The sequence below is a fragment of the Aotus nancymaae genome, unplaced genomic scaffold (genome assembly GCF_030222135.1).
Source record: "Aotus nancymaae isolate 86718 unplaced genomic scaffold, 86718_ANA_hifiasm-v0.15.2.pri h1tg000014l, whole genome shotgun sequence".
NCBI lineage: Eukaryota > Metazoa > Chordata > Mammalia > Primates > Aotidae > Aotus > Aotus nancymaae.
The window spans coordinates 23,226,441-23,247,044 of record NW_026988425.1 but is presented as its reverse complement, the minus strand read 5'-3'; the positions used below and the strand labels follow the sequence as shown (position 1 = coordinate 23,247,044).

Genomic DNA, 20,604 nt, shown 5'->3' with positions numbered 1-20,604 from the left:
GTTAATGTAAATATTGGCCCTCACACAGGGATTCTATCATTCTGTTTCCAATCTTTGTCTTCAGATGTTTCAAGTAATAGCATTTACAATTGTGAACACAAATGGTACTCACTCTGATTCAGGAGTCCTGGGACCATCTTTCAACACAATTACAAATAGCATGTTATTTGGCAAACTAATTTGCCTTTGACCCAGTTTCAGTGTCATCTATCATAATAAAAGCTTAATGCAGGTAATAATTTTACCCTTGTAATTCCAGTATAACAATGTTTTTTATAAAATATAGAAAAGCTTCCATCACGTATGAATGTATTAAAAAAATGCAATAACCCAAGGAATTGCCTATACAACTATAAGAAATAGTTTGAGTGTTAAACTTTGGTTTAAAATTATTTGCCTTTAAGTTTCTAAGTCTGTATAATTTTTTTAAATGAATGGCTTCAGTTCCTACATATCGAGGTAGATTTTATAATTAATAATACACCTACTAAAATTGAGATTTCAATTTAAACCAATACTGTATTAAATGACTACAGTCTGAAAATCAAGTAACACTGGATAAACTTATTCACTGCATTAAATAACACAAAAAGTCATTGCTAAATATTTATTCTCTTATCTAGTGTTTATTCAGCAACATATTGCATAACAAAATTACTATACATTATTATAGAAAAAAGAAACACCATTTATATATCTTCACGGTTCATGTTTTAATGTTGTTTCTCTTGGTGAAAACATCGCAGTCAATCTGGTTTACCAGGATTTGGACAGCACTTAGTTCAAAATTCCTTCTGGAAGGAAAGATCTCTAATGCATTATTGGTCCTTTTGTTGCAATGGTGACTGATCTTGAGTTTAAAATAAATTACTTCACAGTGCAAATGTTCCCATGCTAAGATATTTTCACTTTATTATATTAGCATTCCAGCTAGTGTGCTATGCACAATAAAGTATATCTTATGGGGTCTCTAATCTACAAATAGTATCAGACACGTTGTGAAAAGTATTTTTATTTTATTCTTTGTGGGGGCTAAACTCATTATGTTTTAAAAAATATATATTTTCACCATTTCTCTCATTTATGTATTGAGTAAATATCAACTTTCAAGATAAGGTGTTTAAATTTAAACTATGAATTTTGATGACATCTGAATTGAATTTATTAAGTGATACATTGCTTTACTTTTTACTTAAGACAAATTCCAAATTCTCTTGATTTTCCAGCATGAAAACATAGAAGCAAACTAAAAAATAAAACAATGTATGCATTCAAAGCTCTTAATTATCTAATTACCTATGTTATATATTTGCCTTGTATACTATTATTTGGTTCAAACGTTTTATTCATTTTGTGGAGAATGGGGTCTTACTATGTTGCCCACGCTGATCTCAAACTCCTAGGCTTAAGCTATCCTTTTGCCTCCGCCTCACTCAGTGCTGGGATTATAGGCTTGAACCATTGTGCCTGGAATTCATTAGAAAATAGAATGTTACTTAAAAGTTAGGTGAAATGACTGTGCATAGTAAAAAGCAGTTCAGTGTAAAAAGAAAGATTGCTGGTGAGGTACAGTGGCTCACCTGCAATCCCAGCACTTTGGGAGGCAGAGGTGGGTGGATCATGAGTTCAGGAGTTCAAGATCACTGTGGCCAAGATGGTGAAACCACGTCTCTACCAAAAACACAAAAATTAGCCAGGTGTGGTGGTGGGCACCTGTAATCCCAGCTACTTGACAGGCTGAGGCAGAGAATTGCTTGAACCCGGGAGGTGGAGGTTACAGTGAGCAGAGATCATGCCACTGCACTCCAGTCTGGGTGACAGAGTAAGACTCCATCTCAAAAATAAATAAATAAATAAATGCCAGATTAACAAAAGAAAATACTTTAAAAAGTCTGAATATCATAATATGCTTACTTTGACTATATATATATATATATATATATATATATATATATATATTATCCTCTCCACAACAATTTCCAGATAATAGTCAGTTATTGTTTCTGCTGTGCTACAGATAGCATATAGAATTGCATAAAATATCAATGTTGCTTTCAGGATTAAAAATTTTCTAAGTACATCAGAATTTTTCAGGACTACAATCATTATAATGAGATTTTGCCTTTTTGGGATTCCAGACTTTTAGGAACTTTCAGGTAGCCCGTGTTACTGCAACTCCAAGTGAAATAATATATGTGATTTACTGACTGTGAAAATAATTATACTTACTTCATTTAAAATGATGCAGATTTAGAAGGATAAGCACATAAATTTTCTGTAGAAGTTAAATAGTGTAGGAAACTAGCATAAGATTACTATGACAAGGAATCCATAGTCTGCAAAATCTGTCCAAGGAAGTAGTGGATTCTGGTGAAACTGATGACAATAAACTCCAGGTCCTTTCAAGACAGCTGATACAGTCACTAGATCTTAAACAACAAGATCACTCTTCAAATCCCAGTTGATCACAACACTAGATGGTCAGAATATATGTTAGCTCAAGAAGGGAACAAGTGATTAGAAGAAATGAGCCCATAAACAAAGCTGTAACCTCAGAAAAAGGCTTCAAAGGCCTCTGCTACCCACAGTGGTTATGTTGAGAAGTACGCAGCTTGAAGACACACATGGTGGTTTTCCAAAGGCTGAGATGACAGAAGAGTGTGGAAAAGAAACAGGAAAAAAATACTTGTAGTCTACTACTACTGGCTTGACTTTAAAAAAAATAAATAAAATAAAGGGTAACCTGCAAAGTTCTTTCTAATTCTGTATTTATTGGTAAATATTTGTTTTCTTCCAAATCATAAATATGATCCAAACACTATACTAAGTCAGGTTGTCTTTACGCTCATCAAGAAAAATACCTGTACTGCCTCAAGAAAGTGGCAATAACATTAGTACCATATTTTAGCAGTCATCTGCCATTTCTCACCTGCTTATTTTTAAAAAGTAAAATATTCTTTTTATTACCTGAACACTGTAGATTGAACAGTTTCCAGAACAACCCTGCCATCACTGTATTACCATAACATGCCTTGAAGTGGTTTCAGCTTCAAACCAGAATAAAACTCTATCCTCCCAGAATATTTTGTGTTTTTGAAAAAGTTTTCATCTATGGTAAAGCTATTTTACAGATCTGGTCCAATAATCGAAACTTGCAATATATAGTTTTCATACTAAGATGTTTATTTCCTTTATAATGTGTCTACTTTTTTATATATGGAATTTTATTCAGTGGTCCTAACATGAGTGGTGGTTGTAACTATGAAAGAAAGTCAGTGTAAGGAACAGCTAATTTTTTTCAATTTTTAAAACATACTTTGAGACAAAAAAGGGGTATATGAATTATGTGTTATTTTCCCTGTGGTTTACCAATATTTACATATATATTATATACATATATCCATTATTTACATATATATTATATATATGTAAATACATCATTATGTCAGCACTATTTATGTTTTTCCAATCTTTGTCATAAATCTATATGCAAACCTTGGAAGCCTTATTTAGCATGCCAAAGAGAACCTAGGGCTCTATGCAGATTCATGAGATGAGAAGCACAGCATTTGACAGTCTTTCTGCTCCTGTGCATCAGAAAACACTATTTAATTGCACTACAGCCTTTCTGCAACCCCTCTATAACTATGATGATGATGGCTCTTCTCGCTATTCTTGCTTCTCTTTCATTAGATCAATTGGTTTCTGGAAGACAGTTTTAGAAATATTGAATCCTGTCACCTTTCCATAAATAAGAATTTCTATATCTCAATAATTAAATGCTTTTGGAGAGAATGAAGACAAACCTACCTTTTAATAATGTTTTTCATGTAAACAATGATCTTTAGCAATAAGCAAGAACAGAAGGCATGAAAAATAAAATCAAAGACACAGGCTCTACATTAAAAGTAGTTCACCTTTTAACTGTGTTAAAAGATGAATAAACCTGAAAAGTTATTTTAAAATATGAAGCAATAATTGGTAAAGCTAAAAACATGGATAGAAAAATAACCCTCCCTCCTGCTAAGGTTTGAGAAAATGTATGTATGTTGGATTAGAATTAAAAGTAAGTGAGTGAGTCCTGAGGAAATACAAGCATCAGTGCATGGTGTGAGAAGAATAATCAAAGGAATTATGATTTACTCTGTGACATTTCTAAAAATAAATAGAACTCAAATAGTGTAATTATTCAATAAGACCATTTAACACAATGTGTTAAGACTTTAAAAAAAAAATATTAATTTTGGGGCTCAAAAAAATACCTCTAAACTAACAAAGATTAGTCACAGTGGGACCCCACCATTGGCTGCCAATTACTCGGCAGTAGTAGTGGCTTGTCTTGATGTAACACAGCATGAATTTTTTTTCCAGAGGATAATAAAGTTGATTTCTTTTCTGCCTTTTTGTTAGTGGTTATATACAGTATTAACCCAGGATCAGAACTGTGAAATTAAAACATAGTTATGCTGTTTCCAGCCCCAAATTCTCTGTAAGCTATAGCTGTTTTCATTTTGTGCCAAAGATACTTGAACTACTAAATTAAAAATTTAAATTACAGTCTTTTAATTAGAATTGCTGCTTTTTTGTAAGTCAAAGTAATATTAATAGTTACTGAAAGTAGTGTTTCTTTACCTGAATATAATTACATGTATTACTATGAACCGTTTTAAAAAATCTTATTGCTAGAATTCACTAATTGGAAAATGATAGAAAAAACAGATATTACGCAATTATTTGCAATGTGTTTGAGGAAACTCAACTAATGCTGCCAATTACATTAAAATATAATAATCTCTATATTGTTTTTGTTCAGAAAAATAAAATTTCATGTTGGACATAAATTAATATTTAATAGTATTTCTTCAGATTAACAATCTGCCTCGACTTGCAAATTTTCATAGATGAATAAAAAAATGATAATTTAATCATTGTGCTAATGTGATTCTATCCTGGTAAGGAAAAGCAGGTTAGTGCCATTATAAAATAATAATAATAAATAATGAGGAAATGAGTGTATTATTTATATCAGTGGTCTCAAATTTGAGCTTTCATCAGAGTCACCTGGAGGGCTTATTTGTCCCCATGCTCGGAGTTTCTGATTCAGTATGTCCAGAGTGGTACCCAGGAATTTACAGTTCCAGCAAATTACTATATGATGCTTATGTTACCCACGCTTTAAGAACAACTGGCCCATGTACTACAAAAATGATTATTTGCAGTAAGTAAACACAACAAAACAACAATGATAGCAAACAGTATAAAACGCTATTTCTTTGCTTTGTATTTCTACCTATGCAATGGCAATTCTAATCAATGTCAGTGTTAAAATAACTCTTCCCATGGAGGTTGCACAGCTCCCATTGTGCAAACCACCTCCCTTTATGAAAAAGGGAAGAAGAGACAAAAAAATAAAAATAAAGAAACTGGTAGATAGAAACAAAGATAAATAGCAGGATCCCAAGCTTGCCTGCTATAATCACATCTTACTATTTTAATAGTTTTCTGCTTCTATCATATACCATATATACATAATATTTCTAACTAATGTATACATTATATCCATGTATATAATATATGTTATATATTTCTAAGATAAATGTTTATTTAGGTAATAAGACAGACTAATAGATTCTCTTCCATTTTGCAGTATTTGTCCTAGCTGGCTCTTTGTTGCCTGTTGCAAATTGACTTCCCTGAGAGCAGCCGCTGAGACAAGGATGAGCATGCAGGAAGCATCTGAGGAGGGCTCTGCATCAGCACCTATGGGCCTGGGACAAGAAGCTAGACTAGGTATTAAAAAAAGTTAGGATGTGGTGTTATGATGGTTAATTTTGTATGTCAACTTGACTGGGTTGTGGGGTATGAGGACATTTGTACAAACATTATTCTGAGTGTGTCTGTTAGTGTGTTTCTGGATAAGACTAATATTTGAATCATAATGAAGCCTTTTGTCCTCTCTAATGTGGGTGTGTCTTATTCCATCGGTTGAAGGTTGAATAAACAAAAGACTGAGTAAGAGGGAACTTCTCCTGCCTGACTGCCTTCAAGAACAGTAGAGGTCTTTTCTTGTCTTTGGAAATACAGGCACTAATGGGTCTCTGCTTGCTAACTGCAGATCTTGACATTACTCAGCCATCATAGTCATGTAAGCCAATTCTTTATAATTTTTCAGTATAGATAGATATATTTATATATATCATCATACATCATGATATATGATATATCAACATATATAGATGATAGATAGATGATAGATAGATAAATACATACATACATACATACACACATAGGTAATAGATAAATAGATATACCCTATTGGTCTGTTTCTCTAGAGAATTCTGAGTAATACTGATATGTTCTTAAAAAAGCCTTATGAAAGTCCTCAGGAAACTCTGAACCTGAGGTGGTCCTTCAGAATTGATTAAGATGGGCATTGAGATCGACCTTTATATCACTTTTCACTGATCAGTTATTAGATAAAAGTTGACGTTCTTTAGTCATGGGCAATTCATGGAAAGGGCTAAGAAGTAAAGGCTGTCAGTTGCAGCACTCTCAGCAGCTGCAGTGCGGAATAGGTTTCCGAAAGTCACATTACAACATTCACTACTACATTCAGCATGATTGACAAGGCTGGCTTACAAAACTTCTTTCCATTTTGCGCCTGCTTTCATTGGACCATTGGCATGCCTCCTCTCTATACCTCCTTGACCCAGTTATCCAGTCTTTTGCTTTCCAGTTCCCTGACCTACTTTCCAAACCATTTACTACTGCCTACGAGCTCATAGTTTTCAGAGAAACTCGACTGGGGCTGTTAGGCAGCAATAGTCCATTTTTGGCTAGTATCCATGTACTAGGTCAATTTATTGTCAACCAAACTCAGCCACTTTTCCTCTATCAACTGATTAAGAATAATTCCCTGCTCTCCACTGTCAAATCAACTTTAAATAACAATGATTAGAAAATATGGTTAAGTATAGAGTTTATTTGAAGGCTACTTGGGAATGTAGATTCAAATTGCCCATATTATACACTCCGCTTAGGAACAGTTATAATTGGGTTTTTAAGAAAAAAAAGAAGAGGTAGTTTCTAAGTTGTTTACCAAGAATTTACCTTAAAACAGCATAAGGTATTGGTAGGCTATATACATTGTTAGTTGTATCACAAATTTCAGGAACATGAGGATAATAGGTGAGACTCCTAGTCAGGAACAAAGTACCTTTACAGTTGCCCCTGAGCCTGGGTGTAGGGGCGTGGCTGAAGTCCCATACTCAAATATCTCCAGGATTAATAACTTTATTATAGCCAACATAGCTCAAACTGCTATTTTTCTTTTCTCAGTGAACACATGTGACCATAAGTGTGAGCTGATGGAGAGCCACAGGTGAATCAATGGAGGATGGTATGGGAAACTAAACCATCAGGCCCTATTTATACCCAATGCTCTGCCATCAGGCCCTATTCATGCTCAATCCTGTATACATCCCTCCTGATATCATGGTAGACTGCTGCTGGGCACACCAACCTTATGACTTATTCAGTGTAATTCAACTCAACTCAGAATGGGCAGTTGGCTACATGTTGTCATTTGATGACCCATAGCCATGTGTTCCATTTTTGATGAGCCCAGTAGTACAGTATACTGGGCCCAATGACAAATGATTTTTATAAAGAATAAATGCTCTGCCACTTAACATAGCCTTGTTCAGCACTCTGGGGTGTCTACATTTTGCTTATTCTCTTGGGATTTGCATAAGTCACATTGAGCATATTTTACCATTATTAGTACCTCTAATATCATTTATACTATAGCCCTAACTTGTTTTAGGCCTATCCAAGCTGAGCCTTACTCAAGTCTAACAACTTTTATTACATCTTTATATGGGTTAAAACAATATTCCCATGTATAGAATATTCTGACTTTACAATTCAATGTGTCTCACAGGACACTGTGATTTTTTTTAAATGGTGGAAGTTTAGAAACGATTGATTCATTTTTTTACATTTAACTTCATGCTCCAGATTACTGGATTTCTAAACATTTTATAAATGTGACAGCTCTGAAACTTTCTAGAGTTTTGTAGCACTTTGTTCTTAAAAGGCCTCCAATGCACTGGCCATTTCGCTCGTATTCCATCTTATCTTCATAATGTCATCAATACAGTGGAACATTTTGCTATGCTGTAGGAAGCTAGACAGAACAATTATCTTTAGACAGAGCAGGAGTTTTACCACTGCCAAGTGCAAGATTGTATGTATATACTGTTTTTCACCCTACATAAATTTGAACTGTTTATGATTCTTGTCTTAGTTTATTTTTTGCTACTATAATATATAATAGAATACACAGATTGGGTCATTCATAAACAACAGAAATGTATTTCTCACAGTTCTGGGTCCTGGGAAGTCCATATCAAAATGCTAGCATCTGATGAGGACCTCCTTTCCAAGTCATTCTTGGCAGAAGCAGAAGGACAAAATAGTGAGTACTTGACAGAAGGAAGAGGGGCAATCTCATCTTTTTGTAAGAAATCCATTCCTATGATAACTAAACCCCTCCACTGATAATGGCATTAATCCACCAATTATGGCCCTGTCATCATAACCTAATCAATTCTTAAAAGTTCAGCCTCCCAGCACTGTTGCATTGAGGATTAAGTTTCTAACACATTAACTTTGGGGGACACATTCAAACCATAGTAATCCATCTTTCTGATAGGGATGAAAAAGACTGCATACAATAGGGCAAATGCATATCATGTACATATATTGAGTTGGCATTATATCTTACAGCAAAGCTCCCACATATATAACATTGCAATTGCAATGAGGAATACTATTTATTTAAATCTGTAGAGGTCTACTGCAATTATTTTGGGTCTTTCTGGCTTTTGAGAAGGCATGTCTGATGAATTAAATCAAGCTATATCAAGGACCATCATCTTTACATCCTTTTTATATATTTCAGGGTGGCACTATTATCAACTATTCTCATGAGGAAAAACATTGTTTTTTATTTACAACCATGGAAGGAGGTAAGGCTGGACATTTTTGAGGCTTCCACTTTGTCCTTTCCTACTTTAGATAACAAGTCTTACCCCACAGTCCAAGAAATCAATATGCAGGTTGAAGTATGTTCTTCAGACACTAGAAAATAAATCAATAAGTAGTTCTATGGATCCAGTGAACTAAGATGAGGTGAAACTTGGCTAGGACTCCAATTATTACCCAGTCACTGCATGTCCCCTTTCTAACAGAGAACCTTGAAGATGTCTTATCTCCCTACTATTAGTATTGATTCCGACTGTGTAACAGTCTCCCAGTGTTTGAGGTATTTCTTATTCCCAGTGTTTACTTGCCCAAACAAATGGCCATTGGTTTCATTGGGGAAAAACTGCGGACATCATTGTATTCACCATAGAGTTGCAGGGCTATCCTTTCAGGGAACAAAGAACTATGGGCCTATAAACTGGCTTAGATATGGAAACTGGGCAAGAGATATGCCTTTTATTGGTATGGATCTATGCAACCTCTCGATCATCAACAGTTTGGGTTGTAGAGATTGATCAGTTTTCTTGTTGGAAGACCACTTATCTTTTCCCTGGGAATGGTGTTTCTTAATTAACTACCTGCATTGGCTCTCTGAGGATCATGTACCCATGACTGAGACTCCAGCTTTGCCACTCATGATGATTGTGTTGTTATCGAATCAGTCAGTTAAGTGCTACCATCTGGCGTCTGTAATTTCAGTTTTGTACAACCTTATTACTCAATAAACCAAGTTCTAAAATGGCATCTCCTACTTCTATCCTTTAAGGAGTTGTAGAACATAACCAACATGTGCTGTTGGGATCCAGGAGAACAAATGTAGGTCTGAATTCTAATCAAGAACAAATCAAACATAAATTTGATTAAGGGATATATAAATGTAGGTATAGGTACATATAAATATAAAACTTACAGAATATACCATCCAGGCTGCAGACTGGTCACCAGACTTCTAAAGGATGCTGTGATCCCTCTCACCAATCTTTATTACTTTGGTCACTAGACTATCTCCTGTACTCTTCCTGATGACATAGTCAAGTGGTGAGTAGTACAGCCTTCCATGGTGTAATCAATCTAGTAAATCTTATTCTTTGAACACTTTGAACCAGTCTTTGTGTAAAAATACCCCCAGTCTTTGTGTAAAAATCTTATACTTCTACTCAACTTAACATAGGCTATTTCTTTCCCTAAGTTTAAAGACATATCATCATCAGTTTGCACTGTATTCTAGGGTCCTTGCCTGGATACTGGATAGTACATTCTGTGAAGGCTATATCTATAGCTATTGTTTTTTGAGACAGAGTTTCACTCTTGTTGCTCAGGCTGGAGTGCAATGGTGCATCTCGGTTCACCACAACCTCTGCCTCCTGGGTTCAAGGGATTCTCCTGCCTCAGCCTCTGGAGTAGCTGGGCTTACAGGCATGTGCCACCATGCCTGGCTAATTTTTTGTATTTTTAGTAGAGATGGGGTTTGTCCATATTGGTCAGACTGGTCTCAAACACCCGACCTCAGGTGATCCACCCACCCCTGCCTCCCAAACTGCTGAGATTAAAGGCGTGAGCCACCTTGCCCAGCCATATAGCTATATTTCTTTAAGAGACTCTTGCACCATTAATAGACCCAGCATTTCATCAGACAGATCACATTTTGGCTTAATGCTAATTACGGTTCTTACAGCAAGAAGGCTAATGGAGGCAGATTTTGAGGAGATTTTGATTTTGATTTTGATTTTGATTTTGATTTTCAGGGCAGAGACCTCTATGCTTTATTCATGTAAGGAAGGACTGCTATATAAGAAAAAGAAGAAGTGAGCCATTTATTCAGATTCAGAGGATTCAAAATATTCTGAGTTTTCAAGAATATGGCATGTTCAGCGCCCAGATGTCTGTCTCCTCTCAGAGCATTCCATTCCTTCCTACTTAAAGCCTGGACTTAAACATAACATAAATGCTTACACTTCTTTAGAACTTAGTGGCCTTGTCTTGAACTTTGCTATTTTGCTGATGGATGCTCTTAGTAAGCTGTCAGCTTTGTCTGCGGACTATTACATAAAGCCTTTAATTAATGATTAATCATCCTTGGCCTTGTATTGTCTTTCTCTTCACCAACATCCATCTATTTCCATTGTCCTTATAATTGCTATCCAGCCCCCCTTCCCCGATTTTTCAAATGATAAATATGGAACAATTGCTAGTGCATTTTCTTCAATTGGTATACCATCACATTTTGCCACTAGTGAGAATTTTAACAAATACGTTGCTAACTCATAGCGGGAATAAGCACTATTTATGCTTGACTCACCAGCAATGAAGGCCTCATTACCACCCTGCAAGGGTTAATCCAGTGCCAACATTTTATATTAGTGTCTGCTTTCTCAGACCAATTCTAGAAACATTGATGAACATGTTTCCCAAGGACGCATATGCTTTGACAGAAGAATCAGCATGCCATGTATTTATTAGGGAGTCCTCTAGTGATCAACATCTGAGGGGAGGGAATGAAACATGATTGGGCAGAGAAAGAAGGTGGCCAGCAATGTAGTACAAAGAAAAGTTTCAGCTGACCTTGCAGGGATATTGAAAACTGAAAGGCACTTTAAGGATGTGGTGTATTGAGAGAGGAGACCAGATTTTTATACATCTACAGTGACCAATCACGGGATGCAGAAATGGATGAGAAATTAGGCAAAAATGACTTCTTTAAGCAAAGGGCAAGAGTGAGGTGAAAGTTTAGGCATGACATCCAATTTCACTCCTAGCAGCTGGGAGAAAAATCCTTCCATGCTGAGAGAAGTTTATAACGGTATATTACAGTGTCTACTACATTGGCGCACAAGCATATTTGTCTTCACATACTATATAAAAATCATTAGTTTTCCAGAATTTCTGCTTAAAATGTATGGGATATTTTCTCTGATTCTTGCTACTTTTACTCTGTTCCTATTAGGTAGTTGATTCAGTCCTTCTAGGTCACTGCAATTATCTCTTCAAAATTATCGCTTTTCCTAATTTTATACTGCCTATCTCCACATTAAATCTCAAGCAGACAAAGAAAAGGCACCCACTTTGTTTTCCTTTATTCATTTAATAATTAATTGTAGGCTTATTTTTTTTCTATTTAAAGCAATTGCTTCCACCTGAGCAATGGATTGATTCTCCCTTCTCTGGAAACTTATGAGTTATTTATTGTTTTTATTGTATACTTCATAGTTTACTATTTCTGCATTACATAATAGGCTATCACTAATAACTTCTTGATGTGACACCTTATCAGTAACACAAACAGTTAACACACGCTTTGTATGTTATATATATTCCACTTAATTTACTATGCTCTTACAATAAACTAGAGAAAATAAATGTTATTGCAAAACTCACAAGAATAGATAATATATTTACTATTCATTAAGTGTAAATGGATCATCATGAAGGTCTTCATCCTGGTTGTCATCAAGTGAGTGGACTGAGAAAGAGGAAAAGGAAGAGATGGTCTTGCTGACTCCGGGGTGGCAGAGGCAGAATAAAATATATGTGTAAGTGGACACTTCAATTTAAATGTGTTGTTCAAGGGTCAACTGTAGTCTTATTTGACATAATGTAATGACATGTTGTATAATGTCATCACTGGTGTGATTACTTCATTACCTTTGTCATATAATATAACCTAATAATATGGAAATGACTCTCCCATCATATTTATAGACCTAATTTACTCTCAAAGGACAGGGTTTGTGCACTATGGCACAGAATTCTACCTACAACATTATATTAAATTTTTCATTATTTTCCTCATTATTTCTGTGATTTTTTATATCAATCTTTTCTTTTAATAGATGTTGCTAAGGCCACCAATCATTTCCATATTGCTAAATCCAACAAGTAATTGTAAACCATCATCTTCCCTGACCTCTTAGAAGAATGCAATCAATCTCTTGACCATTTCTGAAATACAATAATGGACTTCCCGAATTTATTAGCATTATATGTGCCATTATACATTCTAAGGCTAAGAGGTATCAATGGTATAGCAATACATGACTGTTGGTTATCGTGAAAAATGAGTTACGAGTAGTTCTCAGTAATAGGCAAATAAGTATTTATCTAAACACTTATTTTTTCAAACTACCATTTAGGAATTTTATGAAAATTATTTCTCTTCTACACATGTTGTAATTATGCCAAATCTGTAGTATTGGTAACTCTAAGATTACTAAACTTGATGCCTCTAGGACCCCGATGAACAAGAATGGAGCTGGTGATAATATGCATACTATTAAAATACAGCATGAAGATTAAACATACCTTTACAGAAGCTGAGCTTCAGAAACATAAAATCAGAAGAGGAAGAAAAATTGTTTTGAAGATTAACTCAATAGAAAAGTAGCCATGAAAAAAATCTGCATATTTTGTATATAAAATATTTACATTGCCAGTGCTGGCCATATCCATAACTTTTAAAAGTTTGCTTATTGAGCATGATAACACAATTACAATGTATTTCTGTACAAAACATTTATCAATGCATATCAGAAACAAAGATAAAATGCTTATATATATATAATTATCATTACAATGAGTACATACATTTTGTGAGACACATTCAAATGTGAGACACATACAAATGTAAGACACATTCTCTTGTATTTACAATAGCATGATAACATTCAAAAGACCTACTAGAATTTAGAATCCTTGAGCAAAAAATATTATTGGGCTGGAAATAAATACATTTCCTTACTGGGTTCTGACTTCTCTCACTTTATTTTTCTATTACTCATTGGGTAACTCTGCATTATTTACATGAAAATATTTCTATTTATTTGTTTCATAACTTATAATTACTGGACATAGTACAACTATTGTAACAGTATTTACCCTATATGTAGATATTCAGCCTAATTAAAATATTACCTGAATTATCAACTGTGTTAATTATAGTAGCACATTTAGCATACGTAACAATGAAACCAGGTTATCCGGGGTAGTTCATAAAACAATCTTTCATATACAACAGTGATCTAAAATTTAAAATTTAATTGTGAGCATAAAAATGATAAATTGTATTTGTTTTTGCCAATATTCAAATTCAGGGAAGTTTTAACATGACCCACACCCTGCCTGAGTTTATATCCAGAATATTTTATTGCAACAATTTATGGCTTCATTTATGGAAAATCTGAATGTACTGATTATTGATATACTTGAATTAATAACAACAGATCAAATTGAATAATATTTATTCAGGACGACCCTAAGTTAAGGAAAGAGATGGGTAAGAAAATAATTTGTTATGCTTTACTCTCTAAATGACAATTCATTTTCTTTTGGACAGAACAGAAATGTAATTTTATCTATTCTTGGTTAAATATATTTCCCTCAGTGTTGTATCCAACCTCTAGAATTATCATCAAGCTTTGGGAAATTCAGGGAAAGGGTCTAGGCTACATCTGGGTCTTTAGTTGGAGATCATCTATAATTACTGGATTGTTTGTTTCTCCTTTTAAGTCTATTCTTCTGTCTGAATTTTGAGGTGTTTTTTTTTTTAATAGTTATAAGAATTTCTGTGACTTGAAGTTTTATTTTTTATTTGCTTATGGTTTCCTTTTGTAGGTATTCAAGAGCCCCACATGTTGGGCAACAGAATGTAGGGAACCAGCCCCCACATCACCTGTGGGTACTCCAAGTTTGATAGTGACAAAGGATTGAGAAAAAGACATCAAGAATGCAAAGAGTGGAACCATGGGGCCATCACTTATTACTTTGGAGGCAGTGAAGGCCTCAAGTTCTGATCATCCACACTATTTATCGGTTACAATCACTTTGATCTGTAAGGTAGGGATGGAGTGATGGTGGGGAGACAGTGATGTGATGGTGGAGTGAATCAGTGAGCCAGAACTGAATCAGTGAACTGGAACTGGTGTGTCATTCTTTTTTTTTTTTTTTTTTTTTTTTTTTTTTTTTTTTTTTTTGAGACGGAGTCTCGCTCTTGTTACCCAGGCTGGAGTGCAATGGCGCGATCTCGGCTCACCGCAACCTCCGCCTCCTGGGTTCAGGCAATTCTCCTGCCTCAGCCTCCTGAGTAGCTGGGATTACAGGCACGCGCCACCGTGCCCAGCTAATTTTTTTGTATTAATAGAGACGGCGTTTCACAATGTTGACCAGGATGGTCTCGATCTCTCGACCTTGTGATCCACCTGCCTCGGCCTCCCAAAGTGCTGGGATTACAGGCTTGAGCCACCGTGCCCGGCCTGGTGTGTCATTCTAAACATTGATAACAGTGGTGGTTTGGGAGTTTCACAAAACAAGTACACGTGGTTATCTTTAGCCTATTATATATGTCAGCTGGTGGAACGAGGCCTTACAAGAAGCCTACAAGTCTGGCTACATCATAGTGCTACAAAAGGATTTTACGTCCTTGAGTACAATGTTCATGGTATCAGAACCTAGGTCACCCTTCACAGGAACATGAGGCATGGAGAGGCCTTCCTCCTCAGAGGCCTCCTTTGGTCTTCCACAGTTTATTGTTCCTGATTTCTTTTATACATATAACCAGTTTGTGCAAGCACACTGTAAACCCTTCTCCTTTGCTGCTTCCCCCAACATCTTTTGGTTCTTAAAACACTTTTTAATTATTTTTGAGATACAAATCAATCTTGTAAAAAAAATATAGCATTAGGTACTATGTACAATAAAAATAAATAAATAAAAATAAATGTTAGCTTCAATCTCAAACCCTGGTAAACACTATTAATAGTTGGCACTTGAAAAAAACAAAATAGGTCAATGGAACAGAACAGAGGACCCAGAAATCAATCCATACATTTACAGTAAATTAATTTTTAACAAATATGCCAAGGATGCACCACAGGGAAAGGAAGAACTATTGAATTAAAGGTGCTGGGAAAACTGGATATGTACATGCAAAAGAATTAAATTGGACCATTATCTCACTGCATATCGAACAATCAACTAAAAATGAATTGAAGACTTAAATGTAACACTTGAAAACTATAAAACTACTAGAAGAAAACTTAGGGGAAAAGCTCCACAATACTGGTGTAGGCAATTTGTTTTTGATAAGATGTCAAAAGCACAAAAAAAAAAGCAAAAATAGACAAATGGGATTACATCAAACAAACTTTGGAGAGATTAAAAAAAAAACACAATAAAAAATGTGAAGACACAACCTAAAGAATGGTAAACTATATTTTCAAAACATATATCTGATAAGGGGCTAATACTAAAATAAACAAGAAATTCAGATAACTCAATTTTATATGAAAACAAATAATCTGATTTAAAAATTGGGAAATAACCTAAATAGATATTTTTCAAAAGAAGACATATAAATGGCTAACAGATACATGAAAAATAATGCCCTACATCAGGAAATGCAAATTAAAACCAAAACGAGATACTACCTCACACCTGTTAGAATAACTATTATCAAAAAGATGAAAGATAACAAGTGTTGGTGAGGTATGGAGAAAAGGGAACCCACACGCCGATGGTAGAAATGTAAATTAATAAAGCCATTATCAAATACAGTATAAAGTCTTCTCAAAAAACTGGAAATAGAATTATTATATGATCCAGCAATCCCATTGCTGGGTACACATTTAAAGGATCTAAAATTTGTATGTTGCAGAGATATCTGCACTTCCATATTCATTTCAGTGTTATGTCCAGTAACCATAATATGAAATCAAGTAAGTGTCTATCAATGGATAAATGGATCATATATATATATATATATGCACACACACACACAATAGAGTACTATTAAGTCTTAAAAAAGAATACATTTCTATTATTTGCTACATCATGTATAAACCTGTAGGTTATTATGTTAAGTCAAAATAAGCAAGGTATAGAAAAATAAATATCATATAATCTCACTTATTCATGGAGTGAAAAAAAGTGAAACTCACAGAGATAGAGAGTAAAATGATTTTTACCAAAGGCTGGGGTTGGGGAAACTGGGAAGATCTTCATCAAAGGATACAAAATTCTAGTTAGGCAGGAGAAATAAGTTCAAGGTATAAATTTTGCATCATGGTGATTTAAAATACTTACCATATGTTTTATACTTGAAAATTGCTAATAATACATTTTAAGTGTTCTCACCACACACACACAAAACGGTAAGTATGTGAGGCAATGAATGTGTTAAGTAGCTTAATTCAGCCATTCCACAAAGTATACATATTTTTAAAAATCATTTTTTGCATACCATAAATACATATAAGTTGTACTTGCCAATTAAAAATTAAATAAAAAAAAAATTGGTGCCTATATTTTCAGGTTTTTTGCCTTTGAATTAAGAGATCAAATTATGGCTATTATATATGCATATATACTTCATATTTTTCTCATTTTGTTTAATAATTCTTTTTTCTTCATCTAGTTTTTTTGTTGTTGCTCAATGTGAATCCATTGCTGGAACAATTGTATAACATTTAAGAAATCTTAATCTGGAAACAAATGCATTTCCCTTTTGGGTTTTGATTTCTCTTACTTTATTTTTTTTTTAAACTCATTGAATAACTCTGCATCTCATAGTATTTATGAATAGAAAAATATCCTGTTCATTGATCTTATAGCACCACTCTATTTACTTTGTTCAAATTCTTTTGCAATCCTTTCAAGAGTTAATAAAAACAGTAATAAAATACAGCCTGAAATGCTAACATTTAGTTATTTTAGTTAACATGCAGCATTTATATTATGTAAATGTACACTTAGAACATAAAAATTAAAAAGTAATATTTGTCCTGAAGTTACAAATAACAATCATTCTCTTTTAGCACTCTTCATTCTAAATTTATTTTCCTCATAATCACTTTTAAGTCATTAACTTTTCTGCTATTTGCTTTCATACTTCTAATTCACTACCATTTCTTGCCTTTTTAATATGCTTCATATTATATACTGATGTTCATATGGAATAAAGTCTATAACGTCTTAAATTTGCTACTGCTTACACATAACTTTATTTTCACTTTTCTAAATCCCTCAATAAAATTAAACCACTTTTTTGGTGCTTTACAGTTAATTTTCACATTATGTGCCTGAGTAAATATTCAGATCTAAGACAGAATATGTTATGATCACATTGCCTTTATTGATTTTCAGTGTCTTTTTCAAAGATCTAATTGTCTAATTTATTTCATTTTCTAACTTTGTGTAATGCATTAGTCTGTTCTAACACTGCCAATAAAGACATACCCAAGACTGCGCAATTTATAAAAGAAAGAAATTTGACTCACAGTTCAGCATGCCCGGGGAAGCCTCAGGAAATTTACAATCATTGCAGAAGGTAAGGAGGAAGCAAAGCAGCTTCTTCTTAGGGTGGCAGAAAACAGAACTGCAAGGGAAGAGTCAGATCCTTACAAAACCATCAGATCCCCTGAGAATTCACTCACTATCATGAGAATAGCATGGGGGAAATCCATCCCCACAATTTAATTACCTCCACCTGGTCCCACCCTCGACATGTGAGGATTATGCGGATTACAATTGGAGGTGAGATTTGGATGTTGATACAGAGCCAAATCATATCATGTACTTATGAATTAATTTTCAAATACTAAGGTATTAGTCAGGGTTAGCTAGAGAAGGACAGAACTAACAGGATAGATGTATATAAAAAGGGGAGATTTTTCAGGAATATTCACTCACACGATCACAAGGTTCCACAATAGGCCATCTGCAAGCTGAGGAGCAAGGAAGCCAGTCCTAGTCCCAAAGCTGAACTTGGAGTCCAAGATTGAAGGGCAGGAAACATCTAGCATGGGAGAAAGATGTAGGCCGGGAGGCTAAGCCTGTCTGATCTCTCTGTGTTCTTCTGCCTGCTTTTATTCTCATCCTGCTGGCAGCTGATTAGATTGGACCAACCACCACTGAGGGTGGGTCTGTCTTTCCCAGCCCACTGATTCAAATGATAATCTCCTTTGGCAACACCCTCACAGACACACCCAGGAACAATACTTTGCAGCCTTCGATCAAATCAAGTTGACATGCAGAATTAAGGATCACACTAACAAATACAAAACATTTTCTGTCACTATGTTAAAAGACATTAGTTTTTATTTCTAAAGTTTCCATTTTTCCTTCCTTTTCTTTCCTCTGTCTTTTCCTGTCTTCATTCTTTTTTATTCCCTTTTTGGACATAGATTTTCTGGTGTCCCTCTTGGTTATTCTTGCAAATTTTTCTCCTGAGTAATTTTATTCTCCATTATTCTGAAAATGTGTCTACCCTATTCTTATGCAGAATCACTTATTTCAATTACGGCATTTCTCATATTCCTCTGTCTTTCTTTACTCCCACAATTTGATGGAGCACATTTTTCAGTAGCTTTTTGAGAAACTCACAGAGTGGCTGAATTATCTATTTAGAGACATTCTATTGATACTATATTTTTTGGCACTTTCCCAAAAGTTATGGCTTCACATAAATAATTCTGGACTTTAAAGGATGTTCTCTCAAAATATGGAGACTATTTTTTTCTTGATATTCTATGTTTCTGTTGTACTCTTAAGAATTCAGAAGCCATGTAGACATCTAAACATTTTAGAGTAAACGATTTTCTCTTCCTCTCAAATTTTACAATGATAGGTTTTGGTATGAGGTTGTAAATTTATTTTTTTCTCTTATTAGCCTTTTTCTTTAGGAATATTAATTTCTTTTCAAAATAATAATTCGTATATTTAATTTAGTATATTTTATTATTTAACTTATTTTTATTTCCTCATATTTTCTTTATTTATTGTATTTCATAGTTCACATTATGAGGATGTTGGAGAATGATAATATTTGTATCTTTGTTCTTGTATTTTTAAAAACATCTTTATAATTTATTTTAATCCATGAAGAATATTCTCAATTTCTATCTTGTAATATTTTGCATTTCTCATCTCTTATTTTAAATTTTTAAATATATGATATTTGTTACCTCTTATTTATTTTGTTGCCCACTATTCTTGTTTTACAAATGCAGTGTTTCCTTTTCCAATTCTGAGCTTTCTTATTTTTAAAGGTTTGTCTCAAAGTATATACATGAATATTTTTTATTTAAATCATTTTTCCTTTTCTTAGCTTTGATATATATATTTCATTATACATTTTCCTCAAATGCCTTGAGAATTTTCATTGTGATATCAGTAAGCATAACTACCTTATGCTGAAACTTTAAAATCTCTATAGTTTTACAAATAAAGCAATGCTTAATTTCTGTCTGTTGCTAACCATTCATAAAAGTGTGAGTTGGGGGTTCTGCTCTGTGTCATTATCATGTTCCCTCTGAAACCCAGGCTGATGGAGGGAAGTGAATGATTGTGATATAGTTTGGCTAGTTGTCCCCACCCAAATTTCATGTTGAATTGTAATACCACATGTTGGGAGAGGACCATGGTGGGTGGTGATTAAGTCAAAAGGGTGGACTTTCCACTTGCTATTCTTGTGATAGTGAATGTGTTCTCCAAATATCTGTTTAAAAGTGTGTTGCACTGGCTGGATGTGGTGGCTCATGCCTGTAATCCCATCACTTTGGGAGGCAA

The 20,604-nt window shown here is 34.3% G+C and overlaps 1 long non-coding RNA gene across 1 annotated transcript in view; it reads right to left on the bottom strand.

The window, feature by feature from the left end:
• LOC135274769 (uncharacterized) overlaps positions 1-18,423 on the bottom strand; it is a 41,284-nt gene extending 22,861 nt beyond the window's left edge. The window contains exon 1 of the long non-coding RNA XR_010342522.1: positions 18,315-18,423. This is a non-coding gene — a long non-coding RNA (uncharacterized LOC135274769). The remainder of the gene's footprint in view (positions 1-18,314) is intronic.
• Between the last annotated feature and the right edge of the window lie 2,181 nt (positions 18,424-20,604).